At 47.2% G+C, this 18,526-nt stretch overlaps 1 long non-coding RNA gene across 1 annotated transcript; it reads left to right on the top strand.

The window, feature by feature from the left end:
• The first annotated feature begins 12,357 nt into the window (after nucleotides 1-12,357).
• On the top strand, nucleotides 12,358-16,947 carry LOC105870664 (uncharacterized). Its single transcript, XR_012920942.1, has 3 exons — nucleotides 12,358-12,586; nucleotides 14,007-14,101; nucleotides 15,501-16,947. It is a non-coding gene; the product is annotated as an uncharacterized LOC105870664 (long non-coding RNA).
• The last annotated feature ends 1,579 nt before the right edge of the window (nucleotides 16,948-18,526 follow it).

Genomic DNA, 18,526 nt, shown 5'->3' with positions numbered 1-18,526 from the left:
GTCTTTCTTATTCACATTCCTCTATAATATATTGTGTACTTATAACCCTAGACACTCCACTCTTCCTATGCCTAATTAATTCAAGTACTCTTTTCATCAAGTTTGAATTCCAAGTTGTCTAAATGGGTTTCCCATAAGGAAAAAAAAACTACAAGTAACCAGCAGTAGTTAAAAGGAAAAAAAAAAAAAAAAAAGAAAAAAAAAAACCCAAAACAATCTCACTACTGAAAGTTTTACTTTACCTTTTTGGCAACTGGTCTGGGAGACAGAGATTTTGTGTTTTATCAAAATAACTCCTATGTTGTCCTTGTAAGGTTTTTGATTGCTTGGAAAAAAACCTGAACTTTGAAAAGCTGAGGTTTTTATATCCATATAACTTTCTGTATTGCCTTTAAAGTCTTTTATTCCTGCAGTCCCCAAACGCTGGGCTGCAGACCAGTACCAGTCAGTGGCCTGTTAGGAACCCAGCCGCAGGAGGGGAGTGGCTAGGGGAGGGAGCAAAACTTCATCTGTATTTACAGCCACTCCCCATCACTGGCATCACTGCCTAAGCTCCGCCTCCTGTCAGGTCGCAGCAAGAGAGTCTCACAGGAGCAGGAACCTTGCTATAAACTACGAATGCACGGGATCTAGGTTGCGCTCTCTTTGTGAGAATCTAAGGCCTGATGATCTGAGGTGGAGCCGAGGCGGTGATGCTAGCGCTGGGGAGCAGCTGCAAATACAGATTATCATTAGCAGAGAGGTTTGAGTGCACAATAAATGTGATGCACTTGAATCATCCTGAAACTGCGCGCCCCCCCCCCCCCCCCCCCCCCCCGCCCCAGTCTGTGGAAAATTGTCTTCCATGAAACCAGTTCCTGGTGTCAAAAAGGTTGGCGACTGCTGTTTTAATTGTTACTCTTGGTTAAATAAATTACTATTATTTTACAATGACCAGTGATTCTGTTTTAATCGGATGTTTTGAACTTTTTGACATCTTTGACAAATATCCTCAGAATCAAATCAAAGCTATATCAAATATTGTTAACTAACCCTTGTGCTATTAAATTACAGGGCCTTGACTCCTGGGTATCTAATACCAAACTCAAGTTAACCAAAGCATTGTTTTCAGACTTAAGAGAAGACAGCAATCAAAATGAACTGCGTTCATGAGGCAAGAACCAGGCCTATATTCAAAAATATTAATACTCATTTAATAATTTTGCTTCTATCTAAATTAATATAATTTATTACTAGATAATTTAAATGTTTAGCTAACTGTAAGCTCCCTTTTCCTGTCTTCATCAGAACTAGACATGATTTATAAGCTTTTTGTTTGAAACGTGGTTAATTCTTTAAAGAGACCACAAAAAATGTTTTGATACAAGAGTATCTAAAAATCCTTATGCTCAAATGGTTTTAACAAAATGCTTATGCTTTGTATAACAAAATTCCTACAAGTCTGAAACTAAAAACTAAGATTCTCAATGCTTACAGATAAGGTAATTTTGCCTTTGGCTTTTTGGTTTTTGCTGTTATGTTGCCTAAAGAATTTTAAAAGGTTGATGAATGCCTGTCTACCTCCATTACCACCTGGCTTAGAATATTTAATTGGCTGTAAGTCTTTTGGCTCTAAACCCCTTGGCCACAAGGGTCCTACCAAGACGCCCAGATGGACCCAGAGCTAGTAGCCATACCACCCTGGCAACATGGGACTAAATAAAAGTTTGGCTATCAATGCTGCCTCTGGCAAGTCTTGGCCAGAAGGAAGAAATATAACACCCACCCCTGTACCAACTAAATGGATCTCCTCTTGGCCAAAGGGACCCCAGAAAAATACTAAGGAAAGGGAAGTCAGATACCTCATTATACTCCCTCCTTTTTGGGGGTTAACATTTAGTGTTAAAATAGAGATCATAAAACTAATAAAACAGACTCTTTGTGACAGTAAGATACCAAATTATAAACAGAAGCTAAAGCTATGGCAGATAGGGGTTAAGGTCTTACTCTAAAACTATGGATAAAAACATTCAGATAATGATATTATAACATACAGGATGCAGGCCTGGCGCCCAATTCAGTTTTCCCAACGGGAGCCCCAGATACGATTGACATTGGGAAACAAATTGACTTTTTAATCGATATGGGTGCAACCTATTCAGTTATTAACAATGAATTGGCATGGAAAACTTCTCTGTCTACTCCTTTCCACTTCAGAAAATTGTATCTGACACTTTTCAGACTAAGCCCCTTATATATATTTTTGGCACCCTTACTTAATACCTGCACCCCTCAAAGGGGAGAGTAAAAATTATATATTCCACCATGTCAAAATCTTTCATTCTAAAGTTCCCCACAACCCAACTATGCACCATTTAAGCAGGAAGCAGCCAGATTGATCAACTTCCTGATTCCCTAGTTAACCCTCATCACATTTCAAAATTTTCTTTTCTTTAGTAATATTAAAAGAATTAGCAGATTCTCCACTAAAGTCTAGCTTTCTGGTGTGGAAATAAACAAAGACCATGCAAGTGAGAAGAGCAAAGGCTGTTTATTCAGAGCTTGCTCTAACAGGAGAGCCGGACACCAATCATCAGCGCTTTTGGCTGAGACTCACAGGCAAGCAGAGGAGGGGGAAACCTTTGCAGTGAGAAAGGGTGGCTCAGGTGAGCCCTGATGAAGGCTATTGGGCCAGGGAAGCTGGGGTGGCTCACTGCAGGTCGGGGTTCCCATGTGTAAAAAGAAAATCTAAATCTCAGGGCCACCCCACCCAACTCCTTATGCAAAAAAGAAGGTAAAAGCCTCAGGTACCTGTGAAGAGCTGGCCCCACAGATCATTCATTAAGGAGATTCCTTGTTGACCTCCCATAAACAAGGACATGCAAATTGTACCTATGTCTAGCTCCTAAAACTAAAGCCTGTTCATTCCACACCAATAATGAATTAATTACAAGTTTATCTTTATAGGTAAAAGAACTGGAGACACACAAAATCAGACATTCTTCCACCTACCCAGGGACATCTACATACTGGATGCTTCCTTCACTCCCTTTTTCCCTTCTAACATTCTCCTTATTTTATGTAAAATATAAATTTCCTGGACCTCACAAGAATGCAACCACTTTGCCTCATCAGCCTCCCTTTTTCCTTCTCCCTATATGCCTTCAAATGCTGAAGGTTCCAACTTACCCTTCAGAAAAAAATACAGTTACAGTCTGTTTGTCATATTTTTCCCAGGTGTGTCCTCAGCTTTGGCTAAATAAACTGCCATTGATTGAGATTTTTGCCTCAATCATTTATTTGGGTCAAGAAATGTGATTAATTGGCTAAGGGAACGTATTTGGTAAAGGAGGTCTGGAAATTTCACCCCAAAATATGACTCCTCAGTATAAAGAGTATTTTGAATTGCAGGCCCCTGGAGATCAGCAAAGCACTGGAAGGGGGTTTCCCTCTATCTGCATAAACCAGACTGACCTAATAAAAAAATCAAAGGGGCAATTGACTTTCCTTCCTCCCTTTTATCTCAATATATTGCAGAATGCAACCAGACCAGGCCAAATCATTTAAGACATAATACCTGTCTTTTAGGGTTAATTTAGAAGTTAGTCTGTTTCTCCCATCCATTCATCCTCCCTAGCAACCCTTTAGCAACCCTTGATTGCCCCCAAACAGAATTACCTATACTCCTCATTCTCCTCCCTCCCCTCTAAAAGGTGTGTATAAAAATATCTGAATTTCATTGGGATATTGCATAATCATTCTGTGATTCTCCCCATGCGCGTGGTAAATAAACTTTTTTCTTATTAATCTGCCTTAATTGTGAGTTGATCTTTCAGTGAACTTTTGGGGGAAAGGGCAATTTTCCCCTCACCCCTACAGGGGCTTTCTCTGGTTGGTCCTAAGTTGGAAGCAGGGACAAAATTAAGGAAGCAGCTGGTTATTAATCAAGTGTTACAGGGGTTATCGTTTGGCTCTGGAGTGTTGCTAAAGAGAGTGGTTTGATGTCCTAGAGTCTGGTTGTAGCTGGCAGGCTGGCTTTTGGGGCTGGTTGCTGCAGATTGGGGGTCAGAGTTCTGTTCTTATGTATGGCTCGGGCATTTCCTGTTTGATCTTCAGCCTTTCCCTGGGTTCTCCTGACAAATCAGAAGACAGACCTTTGGTGGCCAGGCAATTCAGATCAACCTTGCCCCTGAGAAGGACTCAAGAAGTGGAACAAAAATAGCTTACAAAAGTCTCACTGAAAGCACCAAAGAGCTTGCAAGATCTGGCAGAAGACAAAAACCCAGAGGGGTGAGCCTAGACATTTCAAGCTGCTTTTGCCCCAAGGGCATTTCCTGTTCCAGGGAATTAGTCTGAAGATGAACTTTGCTTCTGGCCTTGTCCTTGGACAGACGCCAAAGCCCCCTAAGATGGGGAAGGACAGCACTTCACCTGACATCAACACGGCTATGCCAGCTTTCCTTCGGCAGTATGTCTTCTTACTGATGATATTAACCTTGATCAATTTTTGCTGGGTGTCTCCACTGATCAGAAAGAGACAAGTGGCCCTGACATGCAGGAGCCAAGTCTTGGGTGCTCCTGTCGAACACCAACAATGACACAGAGCACTGACTTCGGGCAAACCTGCCCACAATCAAGTCTCAACTTAGAAAAACCAAGAACCAAACCCAAAACGACCAAACAGCACCCCCTCCTGGTTCAGACGAGTGATTGCTGCTTCTTTGCTAATACAGCTTTAGCCTTGCTCTGTCTGCTGAAGAGTGTTCAGATACCCAATCGTGGAATTACTCCTGCTACCTGACAGCTTCCACCCAGAGCAGAGCCCTGTTTTCTTAAACCCTCCCCTAAATCAAGGCCAAATCTTGTGAGGCCGTTTAAAGACCCTTTTCCTGAGACACCCTGCGGTTCTCTACGGTGTGTGTTCTCCCTCCTACTGTAACCAGCAGCGGACCCAACGCCTGCAGCCACATGTGTGTCCTGGTGGCCTTCGCCTGTCAAGACCTTGACACTGTGAGGTGACTGCATATAGCTTTCCCTTTGTAGTTAATAAATACCTTGGGGCTGTATTTGAGATTATACACATATTCCTGTTCTCCTCAAACGTGTGCCCACTATCCTTAACATTCGCTGGCAGATCTTATCTGCACCATTTACTGTGGTCTGCCTGGTGGCAGTTTTCCATTTCCTCTTCTCTTCTACACTTACTAACTGGCATTCTTCTATAAGAAACCCTTCCCCTACTATATATTAGATTAATTAACAAATTGTTCGAGCTTTGGCCAATGGGAGCTCCTTGAGGTTGGTTTCTGTGTTCTTTTGACAAGGGCCATTCTTTTACGAGCACTTTGTCACTTTCTGGTATGAGAAGATGTTCCAGAGTCATCTTGTAGTCTCCCTGCCTCAACCTTGGAGTGAGTTATTTTTACAAAGAGCCTGGTGCCTTTCACTGGAGAACGGTGCTTAGAAGCCAAGATCTGGGCAGAGTTGCTTGCTGCTCCTCGGGTGTCCCTGCTTCTGCCTTACACAGGCTGGGAAATATATGCGTGACTGCTAACCCTTGTGCAGACACAAATATGTCTGCACGCATATTAAAGTCAGGAGTTTATGCTGATACCTCTGATTCCTTATGTTGATTCCAATCCAACACGACAGATCTCACTTTAGCCTTTCTTACTTCCAACTTCTTTCTCCAACAGTGAGAAACCCAGCTCTCGTTTTCTGACTTTTTTACTCATTTGTTCAATTCGAGTACCCGCCTAAAGTAGTTTCAGAATTCCTTGCCACAGCCTCAGGGGAAACACGTCCACTGACCACATCACTGCAGTTCCATGCAGTTCTTTTTGCCTTTAGTGATACAGTGTCCAGTCCAGGTACCCTTTCCCAAAATGATTTAGGTGAGTCCTTTCCTCCCCAGCCCTTTCAGTGCCATTGTGTTGTTAGGCTCAGGTGCTATCATCTGCATTCCATTTGGGGTTTTGTTTTTTGGGTGTGTGAACACTCTGGTTCTAAGAGTCCTATAAAAGGCTAGATGCAGGGGATACCCTCTCTCCATACTATCATCTGTTCCTATCCCCCTCCCTTTTTTCTAGAGGTAGGATCTTGCTCTGTCACCCAGACTGGAGTGCAGTGGCGATATCTTAGCTCACTGTAACCTTGAACTCCAGGGCACAAGCAATCCTCCCTCCTCAGCCTCCCAAAATGCTAGGGTTGCAGGGGTGAGCCCCTTATCTCCCTTCTGTACTCCCCTTCCACCCTCTCAGGGACTTCTGGTTTACCCTTTTCTGTATTTCTTTTGCACACATGAGCAGATTCATGTATATTTTCTTATATCCCCTTCTTTCCTACACAGAAGACAGCATTTTATAGGATACTAAGTTTTGTCTTGCCTTTTTCACTTAACAGTATGTCTTAGAAATCCCCTCACATCAGTTGCAGAGCTTTTCCTCCTTCTTTTTAACAGCTAAAGAAATATATTTCTAATAAAACATAGACAAAAGAGGAAATAAAAATGGAAATGATAAAATATTTGAACTGGAAAATAATGAAACTGTCACATATTAAACTTGTGGTTTACAGTTAAAGCAGGAACTAGCGGGAAATTTATGCCCTCAAATACATACAATAGAAAAGAAACAAAGACTGAAAAATGAAAGAGTGTGCACCTAAGAAAGTAGAAAAATAACAAGAAAAGCAACTCAAAGAAAGTAAAAGGAAGGAAACATACTGTTAAAAAACAGACTGTTGAGGATAACACTATAAAGACAGTAAGGGGGGAGGGGCTGTTCTGATTTCTGAACCTGAACCGTGGCTGTGGTTGGGATTCATGTTATTATTTGTTAAACAGAAATGTTACGGGCCAGGAGAAGCGGCTCACGCCTGTAATCCTAAAGCCCTGGGAGGCCGAGGCGGGAGGATCACTTGAGCCCAGGAGTTTGAGGTTGCTGTGAGCTACGTTGATGCCACGGCTCTCTAGCCTGGGCAACAGAGCAAGACTCTGTCTCAAAAAAAAGAAATGTTACATTTTACGCACTTTTCTGCACGTGTATTATTATATTTACAATTAAAATGGGGAAAAAGAAATTCCAGGCTCTGAGAGAAGCATTGCTGGAGCTGTGCCCAGACAGCCCTTCCCGGCAGGTGCCCTCCAGCCCCAGCACAGCCTCGTCCAGAGTCTGCATCCTGGGAGCCCCAGGAAGAGTCTGGCACAGGGTGCTGGACTTGGGCACCTGGTCCAGGAGTGAGAGGCACCTCTCAAGGCCTGACCTGACTTCCATACCCTGGTGGTCCCCAAGGTATGCGGCTGGCAGCAGGGCTGGTGGCATGCTCTGAGAAGGCACCCTTAGAGGTTTAGTGCTACCAACTGATCTTCCAGAGACGCTGCACCTGATGGGGACACCCCCCCTCACCATGAGTAAACACCAGATTAAATGGGGCCTATGTGCCCCGCCCCCACCCCATGATGGGAACCAGGATGGAAAAGTGACTTGAGGTGTGGTCAGCCCAGAATGCCAGGGATGAGAGGAAGCAGACCCCGGGTCACAGGCGGCTGATGTTCTGGGCCCAGTGGCCCTCTAATGGCTGATGTACCCGATCTGCAGATTGCGGATGATCCCACCCGGGGAAGCAGCCTCAATGACGACAGGGTACTCTCAGGGCCAGCTTTTGCTAACCCTTTGCTAAAATGTTTAACAGGTGTCAGAGGGGCCCTGGGGGCCTCTTCCTGCCTCAGCCCACTCTACTAGCCCCTGCTCCGCTGCCCTCCTGCCCCAGCCCACCTGGGTTCTCTGAGGGCCTCCAACCCCAACACCCACCATTGGCCACCCCCACCCAGCACCACGAGGCTGCACCTGCGTGGTGCTCAGCGCGGCATAGCTCATCAGGGCTGGAAATGTTCTGCCCTGCCTGCCATGTGGTAACAAACTTCTAGAAGATCTGCTGTAAAGCCACCCTAGTAAAAGGGAAATTGATCGCTTTGAAGAGGGTTGGCTGAGCATAACTCTTCACTCAACAGCTCGAGTTATTTACAGAGTTTCCTTCCTGCAAACACTGTTGGGGTTTAAGTTTCAAACCTCTGACAATTTTTCGTGCATGAAGCTTGTGTATCTGTGGTTTCCTCTGTTCTGTGTGGCTGAGTATTGTGCACAACTGCATCTCCCACCACCCAGGGGGACGTCTCTGTTCCCGGCGATGGATCCCATCAATCCCCACCCCCACTCAGTCACACCGTTCCTCCTTGCATGCTCCAGATTCATGCACTGAAACACCCAAATGAGCCCCTCTGTTTTCCAGACGTCTACCTCCCCTCCTACAGCATCTCTGCTCTGCCTCGTCTGAGTCTGTGGATGCTAGCCTGCCACATGCGCTTCTGATTAACCCGGTTCCAGAATGCCTCAAGCATTTTTGCCTACTGTGTATCTTGCCCTCAGGCGGATTCACATGGTATTCTTGCTTTTCCCTCTGGGATGACTTCGATCATCCTTCTCTGGGCCTGGGGGTTTGGGGGATCCAGGGATCCACCATCTCATCTTGTCTCATCTTGCTGCCACCTGAGACACAGCTTCTTTTAAGTCCCTATTAAATGTTTCTTTCTGAGAAACTGGATTCGTTAGCCTTTTGCTTTGGCCTTTCAGCTTCCTCAGACCTAGGGGGCATTCCGCCCTCTGCTTGCCTGTGTGTGCAAACCACGCTCATCAGAAGCGTGGGAAGCTGCAGGCTGAGACCTTACCAGGCTGGGCCAACGTCGAGTGTGCCGTGACTGTCCTGCTGCAGGTGGGTCACGGGGCAGCTGTTGCTCCTGCCAGCTTAGCCCAGTACTCAGTGAGCAAGGAGCATTTCTTCATTTCATCGTTCTAGCAGCCCTGCGAGTTGGGTCACCGGCATTCTGCAGACAAGGAAACAGACCAAGAGGTTTAGCAAATGACCTAGGAGTTAGGATCTGAAACAAGGTCTGCTTGACTTCAGAAAGAGTGAGGACTGTCATTTTGGCCCTGCCTTGGTTATGTTTTAAGGGGTGGCTCAAAGGAGATACTAGGACAACTTCCTGTGGGCTGTGACATGCTGCATGAATGTCATGCCTATCGGTTATTAGAAGTCTTTGTAAAAATTTTGAGCAAACACCAAGAAGGCCAGTGGGCTTGGGTGCTACTAGAAGGTCTTCTGAGGCATGTTGAGGTAGGGATACTTCAGTGGCACTTTAGTATTGCCACAGTGTCCAGGTTTAGAACTTAACCTCACGGGCCCCAGAAATACACAGTAACTCCATTCTCAAGGAAAGACTCACACCAGCCAAGCTTAAGGGACAGGTGTGTGATGAACCTGTAAGGATCAAGTCAACATCCCAAGAGAGTAACTAGCACAGAATGGAATCTCTCCATCAGAACCGTCAGCACAGTTTTCTCCTTATTCTGAGCCCCCTGGAAGCTAAATGACCATCACAACAGTGCTTGGTGGGTAGGAAGTCCTAAGTCAAGGTTTAGTGGCCTTGGGCAGCACGTACTAACTCAGGCATCTGTGGGTCGGGGACTGTGAGCTATGAGCCCTTTCCCTTGGGAGACCTGGGCAGATGCTGCCAATGGTCCAGGGTGTCTCCCTCCCCCCTACTGCCCCCAGCTCTACGGCTGATCACTTTCCTTTTTGAAAAATATCCTTCCTCTTCCTTTCTTGAGATAACCCTCATTAGGTTATGGTCAATGTTTGTTGTCCTGGGGACCCTTCATTCTTTTTAAGTTGACTTTGCTCAGCTTTCCTCTCATTGTTAGCAGTGGCTCTGGCTTCACAACTGGTAAGGAATTCAGGTGGCTGGGTGGTGGCCCAGGTGGGACTGATTCCATTTCACTGTTTGGATCTCTGTCAAGCTGCCAGGTCAATATGGTTACCACTAGCCCATGTGGCTCTTGAGCACTTGAATGATGCCAGTGGAACTAAGAAACTGACTGTATTTCATTGTAATTAATTTAAATTTTAACAAGCTATTAATTCAGGTTTAATAAATGTTTAGAAAACTTTTACATGTGTCTATAATTGGGTATATGAGTCTACTTTTTCAATTGTAAATTTTGTATCATCTAAAGACAAATCAAGGATTTCCATCTGAATTGAGGTGAGTTTTAAGTGTAAAATACACACCAAAATTTTAAGACTTAGTTCAAAAAATGTAAGCTATCTCACTAATAATTTTTCATATTGATTACATGTTGAAATAATACTTTAGATATAATGAGTTTAATAAGGTATCTTGTTAAAAATAAGATTTCACTTTTTTTGTATGTTGTTTTACTTTTTAAAAGTTGGCTATAGGATTTAAATGGCATACAGAGTAGCCCAGCCCACAGTTCTGCTGGACAGTCTACTCTGGGTGGTGACCCCTCTGGAGTGCGTGCAGGGGCAGTGACAAAGCGAGGGAGGCTGAGGGACTTGGCCAAGTGGTCAAATAGGGCCAGGCCACTCCTGTGTGTGGATATGCAGACGTGTTGGGACACCTTCCAGGTGGCTCAAGGAGGGTTGCCATGTTCCCGCTATGGTGCTGTGGCTGAAATGCATTCCTGTGGGTCTGAAGGGAGGGCAGAGAGCCTGGTGTGGCAGAGGACGCAGTCATTTGGTCAGTACCAAGTAGTTGCTTTTTGAAGGTAAATGACACAGAGAAAGACCCTGAAAGAGGTAATGTGGTGATTTGAAAACAAATGACAGAACAAACCATCCAGGAAAACTCAGGAAGACCTGAGTCTTCCCCAAAGTTCCAACCACCTGTCTTACCCAGAGACCAGGGTCTCAGAGTGGCCACCATCACAGGCGTGGACAGCTCCATTCTGTCACCTTCCAGGCTTCCCCACTCCTGCTCTGAGAACACACACCCACATTTTCAGACATCCCACCCTGGAACCCCAGGTGTGAACATGCCCTCTGGTCTCCTTGTCTCACCTGTCCTCCATTTCACCCCAAGTATGACCATTCTCCCAGTCCTGATCGCCACACAGATGACTCAAGCCAATATGGGTGCTACTTGGGTCTTAAGAACACATGATCCAAGACAGGTTTGGGAAAGGCTGTGGTATGGACTGTGAACACTCAGCAGCCAACAATCTGGACTCAACACTGGATTGGCCACTATCCCCTCTCTGGGTCTCAGATGTGCTCGCAGGTAGCAGGAGTGTGGAAACTCACACCCTCATTGAACCACAGCTTCCAGGAAAGAGCTTCCTGGAGCCAACCAGACTGTGTGTGGCTGCCTTTGTGCCTTGCAGCCATTCTATTCTGGGAACATATACTAATACACAAGGACTGTGCAAAGATTTCATCATGATAATCACATTGTTATTTATTATATGGAAAACCTAACACTAGGAGGTTGATAAAATCCATTGGAATGTCCACACAGAGGAACACTATTCAGCCATCAACTTAATTAATCTCTGAAAGTAGGACAGAAAAGGGGAACAGGGAAGAATTTTCACTTTATGCATTATTATGTTGCACACGGTTCACTTTATATATTTCTGTCCTCTTTGTTGCAACCACCAGGTATTTGTAAGGGTTTTAAAATAACCAAGTGGTAAAATGATAACTAAGTAAAAAAATTTCATCATCTTTCATGTTACATAGTTTCACATGAATCTAACTAAAAAACGTAAAAAGCAGGTTGGAAGGTATTATTATCCTTTTTTCCCCTAAAATATACATGCAATATATGATGTTTATTTCCCTTTGCTTCATTTTCTATTTCTTTCCCCACGTGACAGGCATTACTTGTGTAAGTTGCAGATAAGGCAAACATAAGAAATGAGGATGGCGCTGCAGGGCCTGTGTGCTGTTCAGGGACCTGCCTCCGCCCACCTCTCAGGCAGGCAGCAGGGTCCGCGGGGAGCCCCCGTAGCCGGCCAAACGGCCTTCCAGGCCCCCTCCCCCGCCCCACCCCGACCTCCCTGCCCTGGCCCTCCAGCCTCGGGCTACGGCGTAGTCAGAGCCCGGAGCCCCCTGCCTCCCACCCCGCCCCAGCTTTCCCGTCCTCGGGGCCACTCCCGGCCCCACCCCGGCCCCCCTGTTTCAGGCCCGTACCCGCTGCCCCTGGCCCCACTGCCCTCCAGCGCCCCAGGCCCCGGCCCCAGCCGCGGCCCTCGGCTCCAGGGACCGTGAAGCCCCCAGCCTCTCTCCGCCCGCACCGTCACGCTCTTCCGGAAGTTCGCCGGAAACGGAGCCAGGGGGCGGGCCCCTTGGTGCTCGCCGGGACACGCCGCCCCGCCCACTGCAGGCTGGGGGCGTGGCCCCAGGGGGTCTTCGGCGTGGTTCTTCCGGGGGCCCTGGCGCCCGCAGGAGTGGGCGCGGGGGCCCCGCATACCCTCGTGACCAGCCGGCGGGGCGCGTGTCCGCAGTCCCGGCGGTACCCGAGGCCAGGGCGGAGGGACGCTGGCAAGCTGTGGGATGTCAGGGGGCCGCGCAGTCGGAACTGACCCCTCATCCACCGTCCTGTTGTCTGTCCACTCTGCCAGCTCGGTTCCCAAAGCAGTGTCCCTTCGGGCCGGAAGTCACCCCAGGCGGGAGCTCCTGAGACTGGGCGAGATAGAGGGGCGGGGGACGTGTATGTTCACACCCGCGTTTCATACTGTGGTTCCAGGTGCGTGGGACGACTGGGGATGTGGCTGGTGTGCTCCTGGAGGGAGCCTGGAGGGAGCCTGGACGGCGGCAGGAGGGGCTGTCCCTGCCTGTGATGATGGCCACCTTGAGACCATGGTCTGTGGGTAAGAGGGAGCATTGTGGAAGACTGGTCTTCTCAGAAACGAAGCACCAGTCAGTCCTGGTGACATCCTTGCTAGTCTCAGCACTGTTACCTGGCATTTCTAAAATGTCTTTTCTTCTACCCTCTGTGTATAGATCCTACCATGCCCTAGTACTTGTCCTTCATTTGTTCCATTTCCATGTTTTTGAGCATTTACTAGGTAGCCTGAGGAGGACAGTTATTATCTTCTAGAAGTTTACAGCTAGTATATCACTTATTTTTTATTTTTTGTAGAGACAAGTTCTCACTCTGCTTTGTTATCCAGGCTGGAGTGCAGTGATGGGTTTGTAGCTCACTGCTGCCTTGAACTCCTGGGCTCAAGTGATCCTCCTGCCTCCATTTCTGGAGCAGCTAGGACTGCAGGTGTGTGCCACCACACCTAATTTTACCTTTTTTGGTAGAGATGGGGTCTTGCTATGTTGCCCAGACTGGTCTGGAACTCTTGGCCTCAAGTTATCCTCTCACCACAGCCTCCCAAAGTGCTGGGATCACAGGTGTGAGCCACTGTGCCTGGCCAGTATATCACTTAGTTCTTAGGAGAAAAACACACTATAGCCAACTTTGTATGGTCATTGCTTAATTCACTGATTATATGGTCACTTTCTGAGTTAAAGGGTGTCTCCCTTTAACTTTAAGGCATTATCTCATTTGCAGGGAATTTTAAACAATGTTACTTGTTAATAAAGACAATAGTAGTTATCCTGTATTTAGCACATCTTAAGTACCAATACTGTGCTATGCTATAGAAACGAGTATTGTTTCTAATCATCATGAAATATTGCAAGTTCCTGTAGCCCCTGCTTTGCAGAGGGGGAAACAGATACAGTGGCTGGCTAGTGACATGGCTAGTGAGTGTCTGAGCCTGACTTTGAATCCAGGTCTGTTTAACCACAAAGGCTGTTATGCTTATTCCTAACTTTGTTAAACCCTTAAACACCACCTGGCATTCACTGTTTTCCAACACCAGTTTAGTTCCCTCACTACCATGAGGGTGCAGGACAGTTCTGCTCTGATATCCAAAAGGAAGAGCGTTCCCACAGCAGCCGTTTGGCTCTGGAAAAATGAGCCCTTAATTTACTTTTTCCTCCAGTAATATTGGGACAGATAAAGATGAACAGTAATTAAATGCCTATGCACTAAATGTTTGTGTCATATTTAATTTTTAATGAAAAAATGATCCCTGAACCACAATCCCAGCAGGAGAACTGGAAGGACCATCTCCAGTTTCATGGCTGACATCTCTTGCTTTTCTCCTCAGTGCTTCTCATGCCAAATGCTCACCTCCTCCCTGACATGCCACCTGCTGTATTCACCAAGTCCCCGTTCCATTTAGGATATCAAGGCTGGCTTTGGGTAAGTAGTCAGCACTGATTGGCTATCCAGTTAGGTTACTGTCCTTGAGTTCTTAGTCTGGAAGCCCATTCATGGTGGCAGAATTTCCTTTCATTCATTAGAGGTGCACCCTATTGAGAAAGACAAAGGAAGAAATAAAGGACTCAGGGATTCATTCATTCTGCAAAAATCTAGTCTCTAGTACATGTGAGGCTGCATGCCAGGTGTCAGGGGCTTGAAGCTGGATAAGACAGGCTTGCCATCCTCAAACAGCTGAGGAATACTATCTGCAGTTTTTCTGTTACCAGTTCACACCCCTCCCCTGGGCCATGTATTCTGTGTTACTATATTCCCTCTACCTTTGCAAGGACCTTGGCTAGGACTGTAGCCATCTTGAGAGCTAGGGTGAGCTGTTTCCTAGCCGTGGACTCACCATTATTATGATCAAGGTCACAGTGGTCACTCCTCCCCCTGGTGCCGAGCACAGAGTCATGGGCATGGACAACACAACTTGCCCACATCAGCTGCTGGGAGTGACAGCGAAGGGCCCACTGCTTCTGTTTCCTCTTTGGTACCCAGACCCAAGGAGTCTACGCGGCACTGTGGAAATGTACGGTGTGTCTGGGGGACGGGATCCCACCCTAACAGAGTGTTACCTCCAAGCAGGCTTGCAAGCAGCACAGTCTTGTGGTCCAGCAGGAGGGCAGCTTCTGGGAGCCGTGTGATATACAACCAAGGTGCCCATGACTGGGTGTCCTCTCCCACACCTTCTGTGCCATAGCTGGGTCTTTTGGCTTGGAAGGACGTAAAGTGGGATCTGGTGCCAGTGGTTCACTGCTATGTCCAGTTCTTGATGGAGTCCTGTGAGCATCTGCCCACTGTGCCTTCACCCCAGCAGCCAGACCAGAGGGACCTGCTTAAGGCTCCTGCCCAGCCAGTCCCTGCAGAGCATTCCTGCTTCACGAAAACCAAATTTACCTTCCCATGCTGTCCCCACATCCAAACTGTTCTCTCTGACTCACTGCATTCCAGCCACTTCCTTTTCTCTATCAAACCCTTTCTGGCTCTAGCCCTTCTGTGTGCAATTCTCTCTGGACTCCCCCACCACTGCACCCCCCCCCCACACACCACAGACAGCACCCTGTGGCTCTGCAGCGTAAACCTCACTCCTCCAGAGGCCCACCCGGCCCCCACCTGAAGCATGGGCCACTTCTCCAGGCCTCCCCGAAGCTCGTGTGGATTTGCAGTTCATTCCTGGTGTCGGGGTCTGCTTTAGGGGAGCCCCAGCTAACACCCAAGCTGTGTTCATTGTATTAGTTTGGGATTGAATTAGGCTGTATAGTTTTCCAGGCAGCTGTAACATTCTACCACAAACTGAGCAGCGTAAGTGACCTGAATTTATTATCTCCTGGTTCTGCAGGTCGGAAGTAGAGCGTGGATCTCCCAGACTGAAGTCAAGGTGTCGGTAGGCTGTGTTCCTTCCTGGAGGCTCCAGGGCTGAGTCTGTGTCCTTGCTCTTTGGGTGGGCAGAGTTCAGCGATCTGTGGCTGCAGGCCCAGGCCCCTGCTTCTTTGCTGGCTGTCGGTGGGGGCTGTTCCCAGCTCTAGAGGCCATCCCCACTCCTCGGCTCTCAGCCCGTGTGCTGTTTCAAAGCCAGCCATGGTGGGTCAGATTCTCTCTAATCGCTTCTCCTCCTTCTTTTCTCTCTGACACAGCCAGGAAAGGTTTTCTGATTTGAAGGACTGCTGATTAAACTGCTGGTCCCACCCAGATAATTCACGATCAACTCTCTGCCTCTAGGTCTGTGCCCTTAATCACATTTCTGTATGTATTAGTCAGGGTTCTTCAGAGGAGCAGAACCAATAGGATGTGTGTATATACAGAAAGAGATTTATTTTAAGTAATTGGCTCATGCAATTATGGAGGCAAATCCAAAATCCGCAGGGTGGGCTGGCAGGCTGGAGACCCCAGGAAGAGCCCATGTTGTAGTTTTAAGTCCAGTGACCACGTGGGAGAGAATTCCTTCTTCCTTGGGGAAGGTCAGTCTTTTTGTTCTATTTACGCCTTCAACTGATTGGTCAAAGCCCACCCACCCACACTATGGAGGGCAAATTGCTTTACTTAAACTCTGCTGATTTGAATGTTAACCTTATTATCCTAAACACCCTCACAGAAACACCCGGTGATGTCTGACCACATATCTGGGTACTGTGGTCTGGCCAAGCTGACATATGAAATTAACTATCTCATTCACAAAATCCTTTTTGGCACATGAGGCAACACTTTCCCAGGTTCTGGAGGTGAGGTATGGACGTCTGGGGGCTGTTATCTGTGAACCACACTGGTCTTTCTTCTTATCTCTGTTTTTATAATCCAGAGGGTCATCTTTTCCTCAGAGATTCATGACATGCAACCAAAGCAGTGGAGTGTGAGACACCAAGTTTTCCAAATTAGCAGGGAACATGTGGCACTGAGCTTTATGGGCAGGTGCTTCTTCAGGCCTCCCCCCAAGACAGCTGTCCCTGGGTGTGGAGATGTCCTGGGGCCCTGAGGCCTTGGCCACACAGCTCCTTGCTCCACAGTGTCACGTGGGAAGGGGTTCCTGTCTCCCTCCCTCCGTCAGCATCAGCCTCTTGAGTGCTGTGTCCTCTCCCAGGAGATGGGAAATGTGTTCTTCAGAGGATGCCCCTCAAATGATCCCCCTGCTGTTGTCTCCCAGAGTGCTAGGGTTACAGGTGTGAGCCACCTTGCCCGGCCTGACATTGTTTTTATTGTCTCATTCAGGCTCATAACCCACATACCCCACAGACTCCTAATGGGTGTTTTTATTGTCACATTTAACTTTGAGCTCACCAAGGGTCAACGAAGCAAACAGCTGTGCTCAGGGCCCCAAACTGGCCCTTCATGCCAGCTCGGACCCTTGGCCCATGTCACCTAGTGGCAGAAGGGCAGAGGTGGGAGGAGGTCATGGAGCTAAGGGTTGGGGCACATGGAGGGAGAGGGAAGGTCCTGCTTCAGGAAATGACTGTGCTTAATTTGTCCAACTGGGGAGGGTCTGTCTGAGCACACTCATGCCCCACACCACATTCACAGACACACTGACAACACACACACTGCACAGATTCACACACAACACACATGAACACCCACTCAGTCACGTAAACCCATGCACCATACACACATACCACCAACTCATAGCATGTCACATACACCCCACATGCACACATCACACAAGAACTATACAACACACCCACACATGTATACGCACCCATCAATGCACACATACAAACTCACAACACATATATTACATAAAACCTACCACACACCACAAGCACCATTGTAGGAAAATTAGAAAACAGAGACAAGCATAAGATAATGTAAATTGAAAATCATTTCAAATCCTTCCAGATCCAGAAATGACCACAGTTAATATTTTGGTATATTTTCCTCAAAACATTTTCTGATATATTTTACAAAAATAAAAATCAAATGCAAGTAAACTTGCTTTGTTTACTCAAAAGGGAAATGGACGACAGATGAATGGATAAACAAAATATGGTTTATCCACACAGCAGAATATTAGCCTTAAAAAGGAAGGAGATTCTGACACATGCTACAACATGGAGAGACCTTGAGGACATCATGCTAAATGAAATAAGCCAGTGACAAAAGGACAAGTCCTTAGAGTGGTCAAATTCATAGAGACAGAAAGTAGAATGGTGGCTGCCAGGGGCTGGGGGTGGGGAACAGGGAGTCAGTGTCAATGGGGCAGAGTTTCAGTTTGGGAAGATGAAAACGTCCTGGAGATGGGTGGTGGTGATGGTAGCACGACGGTGTGAGTGTACTTGATGCCACTTCACTGCACACTTTAAAATGGCTAAAATGCTAAAAGTGATGTTATGTGTTTTTTTTCTCCACTACAATTAAACCAACAACAAAGAAGATGGAGTGTGGTGTCCCGAGGTGGGGCGGGTAGGAAACATCTAGGGGTCAGAGGCATCCCGTTTGGGGACATTCTTCATCACCCTTTCTTTGGAGAGAAGTTCTCTGCTGGTGTCCCTGGCTGGGGGTCACGGGGACATTGCAGCGCCAGGGGACTTAGCCCATCAGTGACAAAGAGGATGGCGCTGCAGTTATTTAGAGGCCTTTCCAGCAGGGGGAGCCAAGTGTCCGGGAATGCGCTTCTCGAGCCCGCCCCTTCCTCCGTCTAAGCCCAGAACAAGCAGAGCCAGATCCAAACCCTCTGCTGGCTCCACACTCAGGTGGCCGGGATGTGTGGGCACCCAGCAGAGAGGCTGAAGGATGGGAGGTGGTGCGCTCCGCTGGTCTGGAAGAAACACCTTGATGTTATTTGATCACAAGTCCTCCTCTTAGAAGAGAGGCTACTTGAGTGTAGGAAAATGTTCTGCTATAATCCTAGCACTCTGGGAGGCTGAGGAGGGAGGA

This window comes from Microcebus murinus, chromosome 9, assembly GCF_040939455.1.
Source record: "Microcebus murinus isolate Inina chromosome 9, M.murinus_Inina_mat1.0, whole genome shotgun sequence".
NCBI lineage: Eukaryota > Metazoa > Chordata > Mammalia > Primates > Cheirogaleidae > Microcebus > Microcebus murinus.
Note: the sequence above shows the minus strand (reverse complement) of the source record. Positions and strands in the feature narration are given on the sequence as shown.